This window comes from Epinephelus lanceolatus, chromosome 5, assembly GCF_041903045.1.
Source record: "Epinephelus lanceolatus isolate andai-2023 chromosome 5, ASM4190304v1, whole genome shotgun sequence".
Taxonomy (NCBI): Eukaryota; Metazoa; Chordata; class Actinopteri; order Perciformes; family Serranidae; genus Epinephelus; species Epinephelus lanceolatus.
The window spans coordinates 43,093,829-43,109,794 of NC_135738.1; the positions used below are offsets into that span (position 1 = coordinate 43,093,829).

The following is a 15,966-nucleotide window of genomic DNA, read 5'->3' on the forward strand; positions in this document are numbered from 1 at the left end:
AATGTTAAATGTTGAAATAATGAAACACTGAAATGTAACTCACTCTCTTGTTTTGAGGAGGGTTATGGTAGTTTATTTTGATGAATTGTTTATGTAGAGTTTGCTAAAATATGCTTATGCTCTCTGATGCATTCATCAGTGGAATGCATCATAATGCTTTCCACTGAGTGTTTGCACAGGTGCCAAATTAAAGGAAAAACCCAACTGAAGGAGTGAAGAAATACCATAAACACATTTTTCTCAACAGGTTACACTAACTGCGTTCTTAGGGACTGTCCGTTACTTATGTGAGGGGAGGGGGTGATGCAAAAGGGTGAGGCATGTCAAATCTTTTAAGGACTTGGGAGAGACTTACGTTTTTCTATTGGCTTAGGGGAGGGGCATACAAATTTAACTGGTTGCATTTTGTGTTTATTTGACTGCATATTTAAAAAAAGAAACGTGCTTGAAGGTCAGGGAAGGCATTAAAAATGACACTAAAATTACACTCATTATCATAGCCAAGAACTGTAAAAACAGAAATGATAAATGGATTATCATTTTTATGACAGTCCTTGGACACATCATCAGTGAAAGATGCTTCCGTCAGAAAAAAAAATCTAAGCTTAAAATAGTGATAAAATTATTTTATGCTATATCTCACTTAAAATTTGACCAAAAATAAACTGTTTGCAGCCTGAAAAGGTGAGGCTTTTTACAACTCTAGTCTTTCGTCTTCAACTTTTAAACTTTCAAACCTCAAATAGTACGTTTTAAATATCTAATAACTCATTTATGGCATGGATTTACTGCCAGTCACTTAGGGAGGCTCAAGAAAAATGTCTCTAGCTTCAGGGAGAGTTATAAAAAACAAAACAAAAATTAGTCACACCCCAGCTACCCCCCTTGTCTTACAAAAAATGGACAGTACCTCACAAAACATGTATGTAATATGTATGTATGTATATATATATATATATCCCCTCATATCATATATCTCATATAGTCTGGATTCGATAAGTGAAGAGACCTGGTTATCATATCATTTTAAGTTAATAAATCAATTCAAAGTGTCAAAATACAGTGTGAGGAGGCAATAGGTACAGGGCCAGTATGCTCCTACGCCTACCACATGTCTCGTAATGCAGTGTTCTTCACGCACACTCTCACACACAAGTAGCCTCTGCATTCCGTTCGACACTGGCTCTCATTGGTCAATTACTACGTCCATCATAGTTTCCCAGCCTGAACTTGCGTCTGATTGGCTAGAGCGGCACCTACGGCGGTGGCACAAACGCCATTGGCTGAAAAACTAGGTTAGTGGTCCGACAGGCATGACGGTGAAGAGAAACTGGGTCACCGATCGAAAATCGTTTATGTCACAGTTCTGTGAGTTGCTATTACATATTACGAACGGCTTTCAATGGATAGACCAACCTCATTGGACCTACTGTAAGTATACAATGAAAACATGCCTACGGGTTATCGATATTGCATGTCGCTGACGTTGCTAGGTTTTAATCCATGATGGGTATCGTCGATGTTTTCCCAGCTCTGTGGTCTTGTCAGTGTGGTTTTCTAGAGCAGGAGGAGGGACGTTAGCTCGCTGGCCAGGTCTTGACAGTTAGCGTTCCTTAGCTAGCAGCTGTATGCTAATATTAGTCAACGGGACCAAATGCTGTTATGGATAATAGGTGGGGAAACCGCCCCCGGTATGCTAGACTAGCATTAACTGATGTCGGCATTTACCGGGGCTCGAAGGAAGCGCGTGCAGAGGTAGGTACCGGTCGTTGGGCTTGTTAAATGTTAACTGAACGTGACCTAAGTGAACAGTGCTATCCAATGCTATCACGCTAGCTATGTAAACAGGCCTTGGTGGATATCTGGCACACAGTTTCTTCGACAGCATCCGTCCTGCTGTGATAACATTCACGTCCTCATCGCACAGCTCTTCAAATGACACTTTACCGTGTGGTTTCAGCCCGTGCAGAGACCGTACGTTAGCTGTTTCGAAACAGCAGGGACATGTTTGGTTATGAAATATCGTGACACAGTGTTGGCATTGGCAGTGGAAATGTGGCGACCGCTCGGTTTCTGCAGTCTCCGCAGTGGTTGCCAAAAGATGATCATGATATTAGGCTTTGGGGTTTGGTTACGTTGTGCACCAGGCACAATCAGTGCCGTTTGTTGTATGATTTGCAGCGGGGGATCCCAAACTTGGGCTCGAAGAGAACCATGAGGAGGGGTCCGGGGTGCCTCTAACAGAATGAGAAATAGTTGCTTCTCTTTGTTATTTAATCTTCTGAGTCATCAGCATGAATCCTCAAGCAGTGAGTTTTTTTGTTTGGAACACAGTCTTATCCAGAAGGCTCTGTTGATTCGTTTCAGGATCGTTGATGTGAAAAATCCTGGCAATTGTTGAATTACAGTCCACAGTCTCTTTTATGTTTATGTTGAGATATTGTAGTTGCTCTTTATGGATTGTTAAATGTGCAACTTGTGTTTTCTTCTTTCGGCAAAAATCGTTCTCATAAGTCTGTCTCAATAGTAGTGTTATCAGTAGTTTATATACTAACCATTTCATGGCAGGAAAGACATCTGGTGTGAACTTCGGACTTGGACTGACAAGTGTTATTTTTGCTCACAAACAAGTAGCAACCTACATAAGTGCTTATCAGTATTGATTGATGTTGCCATAAAGGCATTTAGATAACGAGTTTGTTATGATTCAGCAGGGCAGTGGTTTACCATCCTGTTTATCAGAAAGAGGAAACAATAAAATAGTAATTTCTTTGAAGACTACTGGTTTCCATTAAAGTTTTTTTGTTTCAAATGTCAATTAATGTATCTAAAAGTTCTGGTGATGGCAGGCTATAGTCTTATGTTGTGCTACCCTTGAGCCGTAATGTATTGTAATGTGATGAAAGTTGTCTTTTTCTGGTCTCAAAATAGATACATTACAGATACAGGAAACAATTTTCAGAATTTGTCAGACTGTTCTTGTTCAGTGAAATGATTGAGTTCTTCTGTTTTATCCAGCAAATCTTTACTCAGGTTGTTTTGCTTCCTCCCAAATTATCGATACTGATGTATTTATCCAAAACATTGTGATATTTGATGCCTGTCTTGCCATCTGTATTGCTTTGCTCACTAACTGCCACTGTGGATGCAGATTTTTTAGCAGTTTTCTTGAGGGGCTTGTCAGCTGTGTTAATGATCAAGAATTGATTTATTATTATCAAAATACAAAATGCATGTTTATTTTTTTAGATGAAAGCCTTACTCAAGCAGCAGGTATTTGCTACTTGCAGAGAAAACCCCATGTAAATTAGATATTAGAGTCATATATTTAGGCTATAGACAAATTCGGCGAGCGATTTGTGTATGCCGCCATCTTGCGGCGGCGCCATTGCTGCGGTGACGTGTCAGTCATCAATTCATTATGCTGTCATTGTGAACTGACTCTTTACAATGACAGCATCATGAATAGCTGGATTGATGATGTTAGACGGTGGCCTCTGGTAACTGATGAAGGTATCTTAAATGAGTATCAATATTAATATAGAAATTAATCATTTGTTTGAGCGATAAGCAGGAAAGATTAGAGTAATAGGGAGATAATAGACTGTATCATTAAACACTGTGTAATATAACGTTAGCATACGTTACATGTGCTGACGTTAGCAAGCTAGCAGCGTGACATTTAATCATTATGGACAGGCTACGTGACTAAAAACAACAACAACACATGTTTGTGTTTTGTTTTAGGTATTCAAGAATATTTTATTGATCGCCTGGCCTCCGATGACCAGAAAAACGGCAATTACAGGTCTCTGATTGATTTAAGATACCTTCATCAGTTACCAGAGGCCACTGTCTAACATCGTCAATCCAGCTATTCATGATGCTGTCATTGCAGAGAGTAAGTTTACAATGACAGCATAATGAATTGAGGACTGACACATGTCACCACTGTAATGGCGCCGCTGCAAGTTGGCGGCATACACAAATCGCTCGCCGAATTCCTCTATATAATAGGGTTGGGGGGGAAATTGATACAGCATAGTATCACAATATTTTTGTGTGGCAATATCGTATTGTCACACAGTGCCAAGTATCGATTTTTTTATTATGTAAAATATTAATATTGCAAATAGGGCTGCCACTAACGATTATTTTCATTGTCGACTAATCTGTCGATTATTTCTTCGATTAGTTGACTAATCATTTCATCAAAAAATGTATTAAAATGTTGAAAAATGTCGGTCTGTCTCGCCCAAAACCCAAAATTACGTCATCTAATGTCTTGTTTTATACTCATGCCAAAGGGTTTTTAGTTCACTGTCTCGGGAGAGTGTGTAAAGCTGCTAATATCTGAACGTAAGAAGCTGCAGTAAGAGTATTTTGGGGTACGTTTATAGTACTTTTCTATGAAAAATGACTCTAACCGATTAGTCGACTACTAAAATAGTCACCGATTATTTTAATAGTCGATTAGTCATCGATTAGTCGACTAATTGTGGCAGCCCTAATTGCAAATACAAATTTAGCTTAAGGTTGTCTACTAGAATAATATAATCAATTGCTTTTTCAGTCCATTACATACATCATGCTGTTGGAAAAAAAATGTCTAAAGTGAGATGAACTAAAAACTTTATCTTATTAGATAAAACAGATGTTGACAAAGTTTTCCCCTGGGAACATAATTTACAGTTGAAAAAAGGTAATAAATCGCAATATGTCACTGTATACTTTATCGCAGTACTCAGCATATCGCAACATATTTAAAATTGCAACATAATATTGTATCGTGACTTAAGTATCATGTATTGTATGGTGAATCCTCTGATGATTTTCACCCCTTCTGTATAAATGCAAGTGCATGGCTGTGTAAGTCAACACAGGTGTTTTCAGTCATTCTGGCTGATGTAGGCAAAGTTGTGCTAGGATTTACATGAGCTAACCAAAGTAGCAGACCAGCAGACCAGGTTTCACAAGATCAAATTTAGTGGCACGGTAATGATGTGACAGCGGTGAAGACAAGAAATAGGGTGGGCAGGATTATAAGCATAAACTGTGGGGATGCAAACAGGGTGGGATCAACTCATAACGGGAAGTGGATATGTCCTGGCCTCTTCCTTGACAAAATGAATAGGTAACAAAGTGTGACTGCACCTTTAGAATAATGATTGTGCAGAACAGAAGAGTCAGAGACATGTCAATTAAACAGCCTGTTAATCAAGCATAATGAATGAAAACACACATAATGGTGTATCATGGATTGTAGGGCCCTGTCTACCGAATGGCCAAGTAAATCAAAAGATGATACATACTTCTGCACATTGAACTGGAAGACAAATTATTTGAGGCTCACCATGCAGGGCCAAAACCCAGCCCCTTCTTCTTTGTAGTAATTGTCATACAAGATGTCAATTAGTGAGAGGTGCTGGTAAGTGGATTTTGTTCAATGTAGTGGGAGTCAGGCTACATTTTTGCACCTGTTTCCAGTCTTTGTGCTAAGCTAACTTAGCTAGCTACTGACCATAGCTCTGTATTTGCCTGACAGACATGACATGGTATCAATATCGTGTGTCAGTCTTGCAAGGGGTTGCAAGTAAGAACAAAAGCAGCAGCTGTGGTGAGTTTATTAGATGACGAGCTGTAGGCCATAGTTTGCTTCCTTTAGTTTGGATGAACTCATACTTCTAACACATCATCGAGGTAAACAACACCTTCAACTGTGCCATTCCTGGCATATGGAAAACGACTGGCTCAGTGCCTGCATCACAGGCTCTGACCATGGTTGCTCCGGCACAGTTATTGGAGTGGAACTGGAATTTGTGTTGTTTAACATAATCTTACTTAGTCCAGTCCTTCATGGTCAATGGTAAGAAAATAGAGATCAAAATAATTAGAGGTCAACTGATGGTGGATTTTTAATGGCTGATATAGTAACGGTAGTTTAGACCATGGAAAAGCCAGTACCCAATTATTTGACTGATCAATCCAAACACACGCCCCCCACCCCAAATTGCAAAAAAAATAAAAAAAAATAAAAAAATAGAAAGAATAATAAATAAAATAAATGAGTAAAACAATCTTAGGCACTGAATAATAAACTCAAAGCAAGAAATATCAAAATAAATGTATAAAGCTGGAACTGAACATCAAACTAATCGTAAAAAATCTAGATATATATATATATCTTTTCTGACTTTCAATTGCCAAAAGGCCGAGTGGCTAACTTCTGGTTTAGCACTTTGCTAACTTAAATGGGAATAAAACAATTTAATCTTTTGGGTCTTCTAGACTTGCCAAATGTTATCAAACTGTATGAATCAAATCCTGATATTGGAATCGGTCATTTCGCGGGAGTTGTGACACCCAAAAAATGTATTCACTAATTTACAGATGTCTTTTTCACTATGTAAGTCAACTGAATTATTGTTTTTTTTTTTTTGGGCAGCAGGGCGTCATGTGACAGACCCTGGAAATTTGCAGTACCACTGTCTGGCCACTATGATCCTTGACTTCAAAGCCCAGCACACTTGCTGGAGCCCTGTGTACAGCCGTGCTTGACTAGTGGAGGCTGCACAGCCATTGGCCACTATTAGGGATGTTCCTGGCAACTTATTTCCCTGTCGACTTAACGAAAATTTTAATTAAGACTAGTCTAAAAAAAGGAAAACACCCAGAAAACAGTCAAAATTTAGCACAATTTATTGTTAAGTATTTGAAACATTGTCCCAAAAATGATTGTGTGCATTAAGAGCTCTTTGAAGCCTTTAATCACAATCTTCAACAACCATGTCAGATTTTAAATGCTGAAGAAGTATGAGACACTTTGCGCCATGCGGTATGAATGTGAACATGACGCCAACTCAGTCAAAAGTTAACCACTAAAATAACACCTAAAATAGATAAATTGCCTCTAAAATGAGGGACACAATGAACCCTGCAGCTTATCCAACAGAAATGATAGCAATTCACTTAATATAACAACATTTAATTTATAATTAGTATGAATGTAAACCCTGCACATTATATGACAACATTCACTTAAAGTTATTAAATAATATAACATCTCTAAAAAGATGAATTGCTGCTGAATTCATTTTCTAGATCAAAGTGCTGCCAAACCGGGCTGGTTTTGTGAGAGGACGTCTGTCAGATTTCCCACTGTGGTGTTTTAAAACTCCAGTCTACTCAAGCATTACCACGGGGAGGGAGACTGCTGTCTGACGGCTCTGTAGCACCCACTAGTGGCATGCGGCTGCATAACGGTTAAGCGACCTTGTACATGAATAAAACACTAAAGGTTTAACCAACTAATATTTCTCGTGCCGTCTAATCGAGCGCATCCCTAGCCACTATTGGAGCCAAGTTCCACTGACAATGAGTTTGTAAAACATCCTATCGGCGCCAAGTAATACACCAAACTGATAACTGGGTTGAACTCTAAAGATGATCATTAAAATCCCTAGTTTTAACAAACAATTTTGGTGATTATTTTAATTGTCTGTAAAGAATAATCTGCTGCTGAAGAAGCGTTACAAGATCATCACCACACCAGAAGATACACATCCACACCAAAATAATCTCTTCTGTACTTTTAGACCTCTGTTGTGGCACTGTCTAAACAACTGTATTCAGTTTAAACATTAAAAACACAACATGATAAAAGCAGTGAATCCAGAATATTCATCCAGGAAAGCAGCTCAACATGCCTTCCAGTAGGGCTGAATGACACTGGCAGTAATAAATAATCATAACCAAGGAGCCAAGCCATACAGGGCAAGATATTGGTGTATTTAATACCTGCTAGGAGGTGGCCAAAGCCATTATTATTGGCCATGTGCTTTGATTGGGCAGATTGGACACATCCTGTGTGATAATGGCACAGAGATGTGTTGCTAAAGTGGAAAAACTATTAGGAGAAACTCTTTTGAACTCCATGTATTTCATTGGAATTATGTGACCCACTAGGATTCAGTTCGCACTTTCTCTCTTTGTTGCAGCTCTCAATGTAATAATGTTGAGCATGCAGTGTATTTCACAGTTGTTTGACAGGTTTGATTTATTGTGTGTGTGTGTGTGTGTGTGTGTGTGTGTGTGAATAATCCTACCTTGTCAACTTAAATTTTCATTCTCACATCACCTCCCGGTGACCGGTGGGGGTGCACTGCTTTCTACCATTTGTGATATTGTAAGGTTAGAGAATAATGTTAGCACATTGAACATAAGATAGTGTATAGTGTTTCTGTTGTTCATGAGACATGACAAAAGCATTTTGTTTTCACATGCTGCCAAGGTGAGAAGGGTGAGATAGGTCCTTACAGCAAGCAAGCGTCAGACTGTCACATTGTGTCGTATCCTGTAACATCGGACGCAGTGGAGTTCACGCACACACACACACACACTCACAGACCAACCTCTCTCGCTCTCCCTCTGCCATTTTCCGCACGCTGTTTTTGAAATCTTCTGCGATCACCTGCCCCTTGCATTATTCATAGTTCACCTACTTGACTGGCTCAAGTAGGTGACTGGAATAGAGGAGAGGAGGGGATTATTATTGTATCAATCTTTAATGTTTGGAAAAAGGTTATAGCTAAATAAACCAAGACAACAATGTGTGTATATATATATATATATATATATATATATATACATACATACATACATACATACATATATAACATAGTTACGGACAACATAATTATAATCCAATTAATACCTTGAAAAAGTGGGAAGACTCTATTAATGTAATGATTCAATGGAAAGATGTATTTAGTATTATCCATAACACTACCCACGGTGTATCTATATGTATCATACCTACAGACATTATATACATTTTTACCCACTAAAAAGATGCTATCTATTTTGGGGTCTAGAACAAACTTGTGTGTGTGAGTCAAGCTTGCATCTAATGTGCTGTTGTCCCGATGTCGCCTCATTTTGGGATCGAGTTCGGTTTCGGCCCACTTGACATGCAGCTGTTTTGTGCTATGGCCTATTCAAGTACTGGAATTTGTTATTTACGTGACGATGCCTCAACGCAACACAGGCTCCACTCCAATTGAGTGTGTGTACAGTGCCGTGCTGTGCTGCTATGTGAGCGGTGTGTTTGTGCGTAACAGCAGCCTTTTTTTTTTTTTTTTTTTTTTTAAGATTTTTTTTGGGCATTTGCCTTTAATTGATAGGATAGTTAAGTGTGAAGGGGGGGAGAGAGAGAGAGAGAGAGAGGGAGGGAATGACATGCAGCAAAGGGCCACAGCTGGACTCGGGTTGGATTTGGTCAGGAAAATGCGGCCCGAGCGCTGTGCTCTAGTGTGTGTGTGTGTGTGTGTGTGTGTGTGTGTGTGTGTGTGTGTGTGCTTCCGGTGGTGGAGCACGCTGCTCTCCGTGGCACGGTGATTTTTTTCTAACATCTAACGCTCACATATGCCCGTTGTAACTGCCATCGTTAATGCAGTAGGGATTTAAGAAGATGCGCTGGACACTTACTGTGTGTGTGTGTGTGTGTGTGTGTGTTAGGGCTGTCAAAATTGCTCAAAAATGACATTGGAATACTCCTTCTAAAAATAACTCATAGGTTCGAACCATTTGAATTTATTTATTTTTTGTTCGCATATGTCCACAAGAGGGCAAACTAATACAAGGAAACATACTTGTATATGTATTAATACAAGGAAACATAAACATCTTTGAAAACATTTTAGGGATGCACTGAATATTAGGTAACCAAATATATTCGGCCGAATATTGCAAAAAAACACACATTCGGTATTCGGTGGAATAAGTTAAAAGCAAGGCCGAATAATAGCGGCGTGTTTTGATAACACAATCAAGCATGACGGGTGGAATAATATGTCGGCAGTGTGGCGATCTGCCCGTCACCGCACTCGCATTTGCGACTAAAAATAGTTTTGAGCGAGCAAAATAGGCTTAAATCATTCAGCACGCTGTGCGAGCAGCCTACAGATTTCAACCAGCAGCAGAAACGAAAGGCGAATCCCACCGATTGTGCGTTGAACGGGGTCACAGACACAGACAGTAATGTATTCCTGTCAAATACGGCGGCCATCGGCTTACCGGCGACGGAGAAGTCGGCTCCAATAATATCCTCTTCTTGGCGTGTGGACTGCCCAGAAGTACCTGAACAGCCGAGCCAGCCGAACACAGGTATGTGATGTGTCAGAGGAGAAACGAGCCGTTGGAGGGGGTTCATCTGCAAAAACTAATGAAAAATTCAACGATATTCGGTATTCGGTACTCGGTATTCGGCCAAGCATTTAATATTATTCGGCTTCGGCTTCGGCCACAAATTTTCATTTCGGTGTATCCCTAAAAGATTTACATACCTACACATTAAAACATGTAAAACAATTATCTATAACATTACGTTAGAAGCAACCGCGGACCTGTCACTCACCCGCCCCCCCCCCCAGCCCGTCATGCAGTGCATTCAGTGCAGCAGCCCAGAACAACGGCCACTCGCAAAGAGGACAGCTGTGGTGGTGTTTTTTTTTTTTCTCCACAATCGAATATCAATTTTCACATTCAAAGGTCTTTTTTTTTTTTTTTTTTTGAATATTCATTGACAGCCCTAGTGTGTGTGTGTGTGTGTGTGTGGCCTATTCACTAATCACAGACTATAATCTCATCATACAGCTAAACAGAGCAGATTGGGGTTTAGAGTAGAGAAAATTATCAGCAAAATGACATGATGTAGCAATTTTAGCTTAGTATCATTAAAGTTTATTGTCTCAGACCAGATAATCAAACTTTGTAGCTGATGTTGCTCTAATACTGTTTCTCTTAATTGATCCGTCTGTTCTCTGTTGAAGAAGATGCCAGTAAAATCAGCCCGTGTTGCTTACTTTGCTGTAGTTTCTGTGGTTGCCTGGTTACAGAGCAAACCTTCATAAACTTTGAATGTAACAGCAAAGAGCTGTGCACATTCACAAGAGCCACAATTGGCCTCTCTCTCCTTGCTGCATGGCTGCCGCTATGTTTCTATTGGACACCATGAAAGCATCTGCAGTAACTGCTTGCTGTCTGAAAGCACCTTTAAAGTTACTCGGATATCAGGATGTTTTACAGATGACCTTGCATATTGCAAAATTGCTTGTACAGTGATACTGGTGCTATGGGCAAAATCTGCTGATTGTGTTGTATTGTGCGTTGCCTTGTGATTCCCAACCCTGCCTACCTGGTACACAAGTATCATTTTACATTTCAAATGCATTTTACAGTGACCTTGGTAGGAGGAACACTGATGGACAAGAGTTCTTGCAGTGTGATGCAAACACATGTCGTAGTTTGTTCTCTTTATCTTGCTCTCTGAGATAATCTCCTTTGGCTGCTTTCTGTGTCAATCTCTGGCTGTGTCCATAAATGGCATAACACTAAAACATGAATTAGATTGTAACTAGGATGCATTGGCTTCTCCAAATGTGATATAGGGTCAAGATGGTTACCAGTTTCACGATAAATGGTAGCAAAATTGTGGATGGCTATTGGCATTACAAAACCACTCACCCACATGACACCATACAAGCCGTCTGCTATCTTCCCAGTACAGTGTAAACCGGGATTCATCTGTGAAGACAAGACTAATCCAAAGGGCAGACGCCACTGACGGTGAGCAGCTGCCCACTGAAGCTGGTTACGACAACAAACTGCTGTCAGGTCAAGAATCTGGAGAGGAAAACTGAGACAGTTTTTGCAGAATTTCTTTGGTTGCACAAACCAGTTGTTGCATCGCTGTTTGTGGCTGTTCTCAGACGATATATAGGTTAAGACGCTGGATGTGGAGGTCCTGAGCTGGTGTGGCTACACATGGTCTGTGGTTGGGTGTACTGCCAAAAAAAGACATAGGAGATGTTTTATGGTAGTGAAATGAACATTCAGTTCACAGGCAACAGCTCATATGGACATTCCTGCAGTCAGCATGCCAATGACACACTCCCTCAAAACTTCACAATGTAAAGTGACGTTTTAAAGTGACCATCCCAAGACACATCTGTGTAGTAAGATATAAAAGTTGTTATTCCATTTTTATTCATTTTATTTGGCTTCTTGACACAGAAATGGGTTAGTAGTATGGTATTGGTATAGTATTGGAACTTCTCTAGATTTCACAACATTATTCCCTCATTCCCAAAATGTTGATATGTTCTGCTATTCAAACTAATATCACTAAAATCTTGTCTCACCTTTCCAAAACTATTTCCAAGACTGGTCAGAGTGGAAGTATTTGTGATTTTGGTGACTGGGCAGCTGGTTTGCTGCCCGGATGTTTCTTCGGTTCATGAACAGGCTTGCTGGCTGCTTCCTGATTGTCTGAGTGGGTGTAAAGTGTAGAACAGGGAAACAAAGCTGAATGGCTTGCTGACTCACTGACGAAGTAGAAGTAGGTGGTGGATGGAAATTGAGGCTGGCTGGTTTTGAGACCATAGAGACTGGCTGACCCAGTTTCCACTCCAGCACCAGTTCCTTTCAGTGTTCAATCATGACATAGTGGTTTTCCCCCTCTAGCCCAGAGCTTTGTCCCAGCTTGGCTCACCAAGCCTGTCCTGACCTAGAACTCCGCTGCCTGCCACTTCAACAGGGCTTCTTGAGGTTTGCATTTGTGTGTACTGTACATTAAACATTTAGATGACCCACCAAAGCGCTTTTTTTCCAAGCTTTCTTACAGGATTCAGCCACAGTTACAGACTGGCTTTTATTTTCTTAATAAACAGTGTTCAGTCGGACAGTTTTAAGAATGTGAGATTGTGTACTTGTATTTCAGATTGTTTTTAATCGATTAGGTTGCCTCTGGTTTGTCCAACTAGCAAATTGGTGCATGCACCTGATAACTATGGCTGCTTATTGTGTACTACTCGTACTACTTTTAGATGTCATCTGCAGACCCCCAATAATACCCCCAAACAACCTGTCATGTAAAATTAGAATCAAGGCAAGTATGACTCCTACTTGACTAACCCAAAATTCACACCAGAATTGACACAATAGTGAAGTGTAAGTGCCACAAAATTGACCATCTGTCTAATTGATTGATTGTTTCCCAAACCCCAATCATAGTTCAATCATAGTTTTGCAACCATAATTAGACAAAGCTGCTGTCAAACTCTAATTTCTCACCATGGTAAGGTAGTATATGTGGGGCTGTGGTAGGAGCGATATTCAGCATTCAAGTGTGTCTTCTGTTAGTCTTTTAAAGACAAAAAACACAAGAGTTAAACAGTAAGAATTGGATTAAACAGTATGTTTACCTGCTCTAAGCTGCAAACATACAACACAACAGCATATCTGGCTATTAGGCTAACTATTAGGGATGGGCAACACAAGCAAAAACACTATTCGAAAATCATGGCAACTATTCGACAATTTTTTGAATAATCTTGAATACATCATTAGTTAACAACTACACTAGTGTGTGGGGTTACAGGTTGTGTCTAAAGGCCCCCTTTAAGAGTAGCACATCCACTGTGGAGTATTTCCCCACTGTGTGAAAGCTGGTTTAGATGCTGCCAGAGTTTAGGCCAGTGGCTCTTAAACTTTTCCTGTCATGCCCTCCTCCAGTAGTCAAAAAATGTTCATGCCCCACATTTTTTTTGTTATCAATCATTAACTCTAATTGGGGGAGAAACTAATAATTGTTTAGAGAAGTTTACAGTCGAGTGACTCCAGACAGTGTTAGCTGGGAAAGCATTAGGTTGGCCAAACACATCAGTTACTCCTCATCCCCATCCTTTCTGTTCTAAGTGTGATAGTGAAAATATATTGTTTTAAAATACCAACAAGTAGTTAAGCTTAGCAGCCAAACAGGGTTATGACATCATTAACTGTAGACTCAGTCTTCTAGCATAATATTATGTATTTACAGGCATCACATATATGTTTAAGAGCTGTTTTGCAAGATTTAAAACTAGGAATGCACCGATGTATGAGCTGAATATTGGTATCGGTTGATTTGCACCGTGTTGACTTCCACTGACCTCTGCAAATAAGATGATTTACCAATGGCAGTGGCCAATGTTTTTGTGTTGTGTCACATCAATTTTGAGCAGGCTAAAAAACAGTGCTCAATATTAACGAGCACAAACTTAAATTAATGAGCAGGTACAAGTAGAATACAATGACAGTCTGGTAAATGGGCTCTGTGATCTCACTGTTGTGTGACAAGATGGATAGTAGCAGCATGCGTAACGGGGACAATAGACAACGTGTTCGTGACAAACAGAGGTCTTCCCCAGGATGTCTTCGCAGTAAAAGGATGCAGCTTACTCACTATCGACGTGTCAGAGGACACACCCTATTTTTTCTCTGATAATGTACTTCATGAACAACGAATACGAGTTAAAATCAGCAGGAGGAGAGCTAGTTAACATTAGCTGTTAGCAGCTGGTGGCCGAAACTAACAGAGGTTGACTTGAGTTGCGTTATGATGTTTCCTAGTCCTAGTCAGTAAAAACTAGTAGCTGGTGAAGGCAAAATTTATTTTTCTCATGATATTTTCACGTAATCTTGTTAATGTAGTTTTTGGTGAGAAACTTGAATAAATACAGCTGTTTGAAGGAGAAATTTACTGATGTTTTTACATAAAATAGATACTACAGAGGCAGTTACGATATAGTAAAAATACTTTTTAAGCAGTTAAAAAGACATTTTTTTTTTAAATGTTAAAGGTTGTTTCATAAATTTGTATGATCGAATTTGTGCTTTTCAGAGTAGTGTAATGAAGGGCTGAATTACTTAATAACAGTTCAGTTAGTTTCATAGTGTAGATTTTAGTGCTGCACGATTAATCTAATCGCAATCGCGATGTCAGGGTGTGCGATTACATAACCGCATAAAAGGCTGCGATTTGCGATTTAATGTAGGCTAAATAAATGTTAACTTGTGTGCCTGCGAACGTGACTACCTCTCCTGTAGTGTGTGGAGTTTGTTGACATCACACCCACAAGCTATCCTGGTGCGTACAGCCAGTGTGCAGCAGTGACCAACACAGACACTGAAGAAGAGCATGAGCTCGACCATGAACAGGTGGAGTTGGTGGCAAAAAAAAATGTCTGTTACATGGCGATACTTTGGATTCAGGTGCGGCAACGTTGAACAGAAAGACGTGCTGTTTAAATGTAAAAGTTAAAGTCGCCATGTCCCGCAGCAACACGACCAATCTATATCAGCACGTAGGAAGAATGCATGCGAGAAAAAGCCGAGCCGTGTAACGTTAAAGACAAAGAGACAACTGAAAGCCGCCAGAGCCTCATAAAACAACATCCAAGCACAGTTAAGCAAACATTTGTAAGTGTCACAGGGAAATCATGGACTCCATAACAAATGAAAAATTGAGCAGTTTTGCTCGGGTTCGGCCCACTTGACATGCTGCTGTGTGCTGTGGCACTGGAATTTGTCATTTACGTGACAACGCCTGAACGCAACATATGCTCGCTCTGCTGTGTGTACAGTTGGTGCTGCGCTGCTGTGTGAGCAGTGTGTTTGACTGTGCTCAGTCTGTTGATGGTCATTGACTCACTGTCTGTCTATAACAATAACTATGTCAGGTCAGAGCCCCCCTAATATAATGTAGGGGAAACAATGAAGCAAAAAGACTCATGATACCATTTATTTATTACATTTTATTGTAATTATATTGTAATCGCAATCGCAAATCGTGGTATTGTTGACCATAATCACAATTGCACATTTTTACCAAATCGTGCAGCACTAGTAGATTTCTTTGTTTCCTTGGTACAAAAGGGTGAATAAATAACAATAACAACAACATTTTAAAAAACAGCGATATAAAAACATCAATATTGGCTATCAGTCAAATTGTGATTTTAAATATTAGTATAGATATTGGCCCAGAATTTCAGAATTGGTGCATCCCTATTTTATACTAATCAGTTGGAAACAACAAACTAAGCTGGAGACAGCATTTTCAACCATAAAACCATATTCCAGCCATAT

The 15,966-nt window shown here is 39.7% G+C and overlaps 1 protein-coding gene across 2 annotated transcripts in view; it reads left to right on the forward strand.

Moving 5' to 3' along the window:
* Window positions 1-1,295: 1,295 nt before the first annotated feature.
* bmal1a (basic helix-loop-helix ARNT like 1a) overlaps window positions 1,296-15,966 on the forward strand; it is a 43,425-nt gene continuing 28,754 nt past the window's right edge. Inside the window, exon 1 of one of the 2 annotated variants that reach the window (XM_033634902.2) lies at window positions 1,296-1,431. The gene's annotated coding sequence lies outside the window, so the exon portion shown is untranslated. Of the gene's footprint in view, window positions 1,432-1,546; window positions 1,756-15,966 lie in introns of those variants that run through there. The other variant, XM_033634903.2, reaches the window with a different exon arrangement.